The following is a 7,266-nucleotide window of genomic DNA, read 5'->3' on the forward strand; positions in this document are numbered from 1 at the left end:
CCTTTGTGGTGTGATTTTGTTAGAACTGATTTTTCCTTTCTCTTTTTGCGTAATTTTCTAAAAATATCACCTATGTAAAAAGATGTGTTTGCATATGGTGAAATTATTATTTTTTCTTATGTTTCTTGCATTCTAAAGAATGAGAAGACTGCTAGAATTGCATTTTAAAGTTACTTTTGATTCTATAGTTATTGTCCTTAATGTAGTTTTGCTTCCACATGTTTCTTAATGTAGGGTGATTGCAATCATCTCCCTGAGTTACATTGAAATAACTTTCATCATAATTATGCATTTCTGCGTAGTTCTGATGATGGAGAGAATCGTTACTGTGGTCGCCGCATTGGTAATTGGAACTGTTACCGGTACAAATACTGGCTCTGTCTCTGTGATGCTATAAATGTCTTGCATCCTTTGTTATATGTAGTCAATTTGCTTTATACTTGGTAGTGAAGAATGAATTTATTTTGTTCCGCTCTGTAGTGCACTTTTGATTACTAAATTAACTGAAAGAAAATGCTTACTCATTGTTGGCTTCTTGCTCAAACTATTACTCCATGCACAAGTTACTGTTAGGAGAGACCGAAAGAAAATGCTCGTAAATTTTCTCGGTATTCTCATGTGATTCACTTCACTTTTGATTGGACTTTATATCAAGAGAAGAGACTGCAGAATTTATATTTCAGTGTTTGTACGAACTGAGACATTATCTTGTTATAATGTGTTTGTTGTCTTGCAGAACTTCGTGGTTGAACTGTATCAGTACCTCCACAGTTTTGAAGTTGTTTGTCTCTGTACTCTTTATCAAACTCTGTTTGATCTGCACTGCCCATAGCCACTAACTTTTGTTCCATCTCCGCATTATTCCTTCCTTGATTATCCTGCGATGTACTCGTAACAGCATTTGTGAGCCTCAGAAGTAAAATTGTATTTGCACCTTTCGAATCATTTATTGCAACTGGGTAACATTCCATATCTCTTTGCTTTTCCTCAAGTGCTATGTATTCTTCTTGAAATTCGCGCAGTTCCGACATTGTGATTGTATCCTTTACTATGAAGATTTGGGTATATAATAGGTCTCTTGTAAAGAGAGCATTAATGAATGCAAGAATAAGATGTCTCTCATCCACCCGTCTTCCCATTTCACTACACATTGTTCTCTAACGTGTCGCTAGATGACGCAAACTTTCATTTGTTCTTCTGCGAAGTCTGAATGTAGTCTCAATCCCTGGTCTTGAAAGATTATTACTTATGTATTGCCCCAAAAAGACATTTTGTAAATGACGAAACGAACCAATGGATTCTACAGGTAGCCCTTCAAACCACTTCAAACCTTCACCTGCTAAACTTGCAGCAAAATACTTGCACATTACTGCATCATAATTTTCCCACTACAATAAACATCTAGAATAAGCTTTCACATGTTGTATCGCACATGCACTTCCATCAAATATAATTGTAAATGCTGGTAAACTGCACTTAGATGGTATCGGTGCTCTTTGAATTTCTTTTGTAAATGGAGTTTTTCCAGCTTCCTCCACTGCTTCCTCTAGTTGTCTTCTTCCATCATTTATTTTTGCAATTCATCATTTCTCTTAATTATGCCATCTCCTTGAGAATTTCGTTGCTGGATGATTGATCCAAATCTTCTTGCATGGGTCTTTTTAGACTTGCTTGTCTCAATCTATTCTCATGATTGTTTTGGTGTACTGCCTCTTGTATCTCATGTTGTTCAGTTTCTTCTCTTCTTCGCCTACGCCTTTCATCATTTGTTTCAATTTGTTCCCTATCATGTCTTTCTTCATTGCTTGTGCGATCATATCGATGTATTGATATTTCTCTTTCTTGTGGTGTCACTCGACCTTGATCTATATCATCTATGCGATGACGCTCGCGTCCCCTTACTCGATTATCAATACGACGCAATCCGCTTTGTAATTCTCTTTATTCTAATTCTTCCCTTCTTCTCTGTCTATCTCTCGCACGTGCAATCTCTCGTTCTCGCTCATATTTGTCTCTCAACATTTCTCTACCATGTAATATCATTTGTCCTTTCCTTGGATCCTCTTCTTCCCTTTCAAAATTAGTATTTTCCCGACGAAGAAGTTCGCATGGATGTTCATATCGATTAGTTTCTAAGTCAACTATACGTCTCCTTTCCCTTTGATCTTCCAAATTTTCATCTTCTTGCGAGTTTTCTTCAATGACTTCCATGTGTTGCCTTCGCCTATCATTTCTTCGATTAGATTGACTATGTCGGGAAGAACTCCTACTGGATCTTGACCTTGAGCGTGTAACACTCCTTGACCTTTGTTCTTGTAATATAAGATTCTCTTCTCGTAAATCATCATTTTGACGGATTAAATTGGCACGCTCCTCTTCTTCTCTCTTTCTTTCAATTAGTAATCTTTGCCTAAGTTCTGCAATCGTCATATTTCCTTCACTCCCTGTAATTGGATCTTCGTTCTCAATTCTCTGTCTTTCATTTGTTGAATCTGTCATTGCAGTATGGACACTCACTCTATCATAATCTATATCATTATTCTGTCCTTGTCCTCGCTGAGATCCAATTGGAATCTATGTTCTTTGATGTTCGTCCACTCTTTCTTCTTCTTGCTCAAGATTTGTAATTCGTCTTCGTTCAGCAATTCTGTTACTTCTTACATACGCCATTCCTTGTTCCACAACAGATTCAATCCTTACCATTTCTAAATTTTTTGATCTCACTTATTTCTTTAAAATCTATGATATACTATCAGGAATTATGATCCAGAGCTGATTTCTAGCGCCAAAAATGTAGTTGTAAGAAATCTTACAACTACACTCCACTAAAACTAATCCAATTTCTAAGTGATCATCATGAATTATTATTTGATTAATTGAAGATTGAGAATGTTTACAAGATAGATTCAAGTATTACAACAACTCTACTTGAGACCTAGATTCACTTTCTCTCTCTCCCTATTTCTTGATCAAGACTTCTCTCAGAATTCTTTCAGAAACAATGACCTCTCTCCTTTATATAGGATTTTACATAGTGGATGACAGCTAAGAAACCCATTATTTTCGGGATCACTATGCGACACATTCGATCATCTTCGCATAGCATACTTATTCGCATAATTCTTAACACTTTACTCGTGACTTTGCTGACATCATCTGATACGTCATCTCAACTTTGTTGTGTGTGATGCCCTTCTCTTAAGTTGTATTCTTTACTTCGCGTAGTTATTAACGTGTGCGATATTTAACTCATACAGGTACAAGGAACTACAGCTAAAATAAAATCCCAAAACAAGCCAAAACAATCAGATCAGATACGTTTCAGGGTGGTTCGAAAACCACAATCTTCCAATTAAGCATGAAATCTTTAAGAGTAATGTTTTCGAACTCAAATAGTAGGTGCAGCCAATAAGCTAAGGTGTGTTTTATTTTCTGAATGATCTTGTCGATAGTATGAGACTTGTTGTCGAAAGCTCTCTTATTCCGCTCTTTCCACAATGACCATAATATAGCAGCTGATAAAGCTTTGATGACAGCGGATTTCCTGGAAACATTACTAGGACTAGGCCATGTGCTTAGCTCTATGGAAACCGTAGGAGGAAGCATCCAAACGAGATTGAATTCAGCGCGAAAGAAATTCCAAATGTAACTTGCAGTATGGCAATGAAGGAGCATGTGCACATTTGTTTCTTCATCCCTTGTGCACAGATAACAATGATTGACCCATGTGCGCCATCTTTTCTTGATCAACTGGTCTTGCGTTAAGACTTTGTGTCTAGCTGCCAACCATAAAGAGAAACTAACTTTAGAAGGCCATAACTTCGACCAAATTCTCTTAGGATGAACATGCTCTTTAGAGTCATCATCTACACCATTAGTCTTCACTAGCCAAAGATAACATTTTTTAACAGTAAACTCTCCAACTTTTTGATCTTCTTTCCATAATCTTATATCGTCATTATTGGATGGAACTAGTCCATTAGATTCCAGCAGGTGAAGTAGTGCAGCTATATCACTTATGACGTTATCGTGGACTCTTCTAGTGATGCCAAAATTCCATGTTCCAGAGATGCTCGATTATACTTCACTGACAGTAAGCGTCTTCGATGTTGAGGCATTGTAGGCTGCAGGAAATTGGTTAGCTAAGGGATGCTCTCCAATCCAAATGTCACACCATAAACTTATTCTACTACCATCACCCAATTTAAAAAAACAGTTAGCTTTGACAGCTTCGTAGTGCTTGTGTATGCCTCTCCATATGCTACAACCATAAGGATGTTTAGTGTTCTTGGTGGACCACTCTTCTTGTGGAGTATGATTAATTCTAAATCAATATTTTTAACTTGACAGATGATTTGAGGAGTATGCAACTGAAAAATTGTGCACCCTATGAACTGAAAATGCGGCAATGAAAGAGACAAATATCTACTCTAACTGAACTGAGTTCGTCTTTGTACGTCAAATCGTTATGTTGATTTTAGAAGCACTTTTGATTGGAACTATAGATACTAACCCAACCTCAGTTAGATAATCTCATAGAACCATTAGTTTCTCTCCTGCCTTCTCCATGAGCACTTTTGTTAGAGAAAAGACACGACATATTATCTCATGGACAATCACGGGAACAATTTTTCTATGATTCCTCTATCATGAAAGCATATCAATGCATGCAACATGGATTTTGCGGGGAGTCGAGTAAGCTTTAGGATGCCAGGAAGTGAATTATACGATTATGGTCAATAGTACTACTTGATAGTGCACAACTATAAGATATGTGGTGGTTTCACATTCAAAGATAAGGGTGGCACATTAAACAATTAATCTTTGGTATTGAAATTTATTAGCTTTCCTTTTTTGTGTGGAAATTGATTGGTTAGTGATTTCGGCTTGATTTGATTGTGCAATGTTGGAGTTAGATGGCCGCAGTTCAGTCAGTATCCTGGATTGGATTGTTACGAAGTATTGGGTTTGGGGTTGGCATTTCCCGTCATATACTCCTGATATTTTTATGTATCTGTAGTTTTTTAATTTTATTCAATACTGACGATGACCTTTTGTATCAGGTTTTATGAATTGGGTTTGTTACTTAATGGTGGAAGAATATTGTATTTATAGGCATGGTGTAGGATGATAAATTCTCTATACTATGTGGTTGTCGGACTCAAAGACGGACAATAGAATGTGTTGCATTATAAGGATCTGGCTGGGTGGTGAAAATTATAATTACAGAAGATTATTTTATAGGATATAGTAACATTAGATAATTTTTAAAGGATGGAATGATGGATAGTATATGATAACATGGAACTTTTATAGTTACCGAATATTATTTTGCTTTAAAAATGATAGCCATGCAGTAGATTGAATATTGACTAACATTACATAATCTTATTAAACAAGTATATTGAGATGGTCAGAGCATAAAGCTGAAGGTTGGTGCCATCCTCAGAGTTTTGGTTATTTTGCACCACTAAGGAGCTCAATGGTTTGTTGATGCATAAGCAACCTTTCATGCATAATCAGCTATTGAGGAAGCAGAGTACCATGTATCCAGACGGGGCGGGGAAAAGAACCACGTACACCAAATTAAAAACACGTCGCCACGGGGACGGGGCAAAGCCCTGCGCACACCAAATCAAAAGTGCATCGCCACGCACACACCAAATCAAAATTATGGTTAAAATAAAAAATGTAGTGGATCCTTAATTGTCGACGCCAACAACAAGTGCGTGTTGAGTTAGTTCATTTGAAAACACTAGAAATACCCATAAGGGTTGTATCTTTAGTGGTATCTCATTTCTTATACAAGCTAAAAGAAGTCTCTCTTGCACTATCTTATATTATTCACTTACTTAAGAATATTAGTGCTTAGGTAATATGTAGTAGCTTAATTATTACAGATATTCACAACATCTTACAACTTGAAAATTAGACTTCATAATTGTAAAAGAAAGGGCTACTTTAGCTACGCAGTTGACTTGAATTAGAGTTCGTTGTAGAAATGATCAAGTTCAAATAAAATCGTGACTCACATCATGATTTAATTTGGATAAATGTAATGTATCCTTGTACCAATATATTTGTCTGAAGTAAATAGTAAAACATTAATGCCAGCTTTTATATTTGTGCTTTGGTGGTTTGTTTGCTTTTCCTACTCCTCTTTTTGTCCATATATCAAGTCATCTATCCCTGATAAATACACTGTAGTTGACTTTTTTTATATACATTTATCAGGGTATTTCATATATATACTCAAGTGAGCTACTAGTAAAATGATACCATCATTGAGAGGCCTGCTTTTATGAGTTGTTTGTTACTTTGCTTGTCGTATGTTTACTCTTTGTAAGTATTGGGACTAATTTATTCTTTTCTATAGAAGCTGATCAGGTAACATGAGTGTTGCTTTGTCCGGGAAAAAGGAGGTCGAGAGTGCAATTTGAAGCAGAAAGAGACAGCATTATCAAATTAATTGCATGAAGAGAAGAAAGCAGTGCTGAAACGTAAGCATTTGCAAGAAGAGGTTGATCTCGAGAAAGAGTCTGTGATACATCATTGACTGAACTCATGAGTCCTCAATCTTTAAGGAGAATTCTAGCATTGATTCGTGCTTGCAAGTAGAAGTTGTAGAGAGGGATATATATGCCGGAACAAGATACAAGTCTTTTTACTTTTTAGCCGTAGGCACCCAATTAAGTCACGGCACTTCTTTTCTTTTCATGTTTACTTCTTTTGATTTCTAGGCTTAAGTTCTGAAGAAAATGACTGCACTTATTTTCTTCCTTTCAAAGTCTAGCTAGCCTTTTATATTCTGAGGAAAATAAAAAGACAAATATACCATCTTTTTAGTAAATTTAACTAGTGGATATGTGGTAATTATCCCTTAAATCTATTTCTTGTTGTTGAGTCAGATTCAATATGAGTCAGACTCGTTAAATCTTAACAGCAGTACTAATATGTCATATCTGCAAAAATGTTGGAAATGGTCTCTCCCACACTTCATTATCTAGCAAAACCAACTACCATGACCACAGTTACCAAGTCATGTGTTCGAGTTAGCCATTTTTGGAGAACAAATTGTAATAGGCCAAGAAATCAAAATCAAGGCTTTACTTAGCTCCAATAAGTTGTTGCAATGCACCACTGCCACTAGCTTTTTCTTTTCATCTCTCATCCAAAGCCAAATTTCATTTTTGGCCTTGATCGATTTGACTAAAGTAACTTTTGTGAAGGTGATCTTTTGGCATTTATTATCTCCATTTTCATTTT

This window comes from Papaver somniferum, unplaced genomic scaffold (genome assembly GCF_003573695.1).
Source record: "Papaver somniferum cultivar HN1 unplaced genomic scaffold, ASM357369v1 unplaced-scaffold_45, whole genome shotgun sequence".
Taxonomy (NCBI): domain Eukaryota; kingdom Viridiplantae; phylum Streptophyta; class Magnoliopsida; order Ranunculales; family Papaveraceae; genus Papaver; species Papaver somniferum.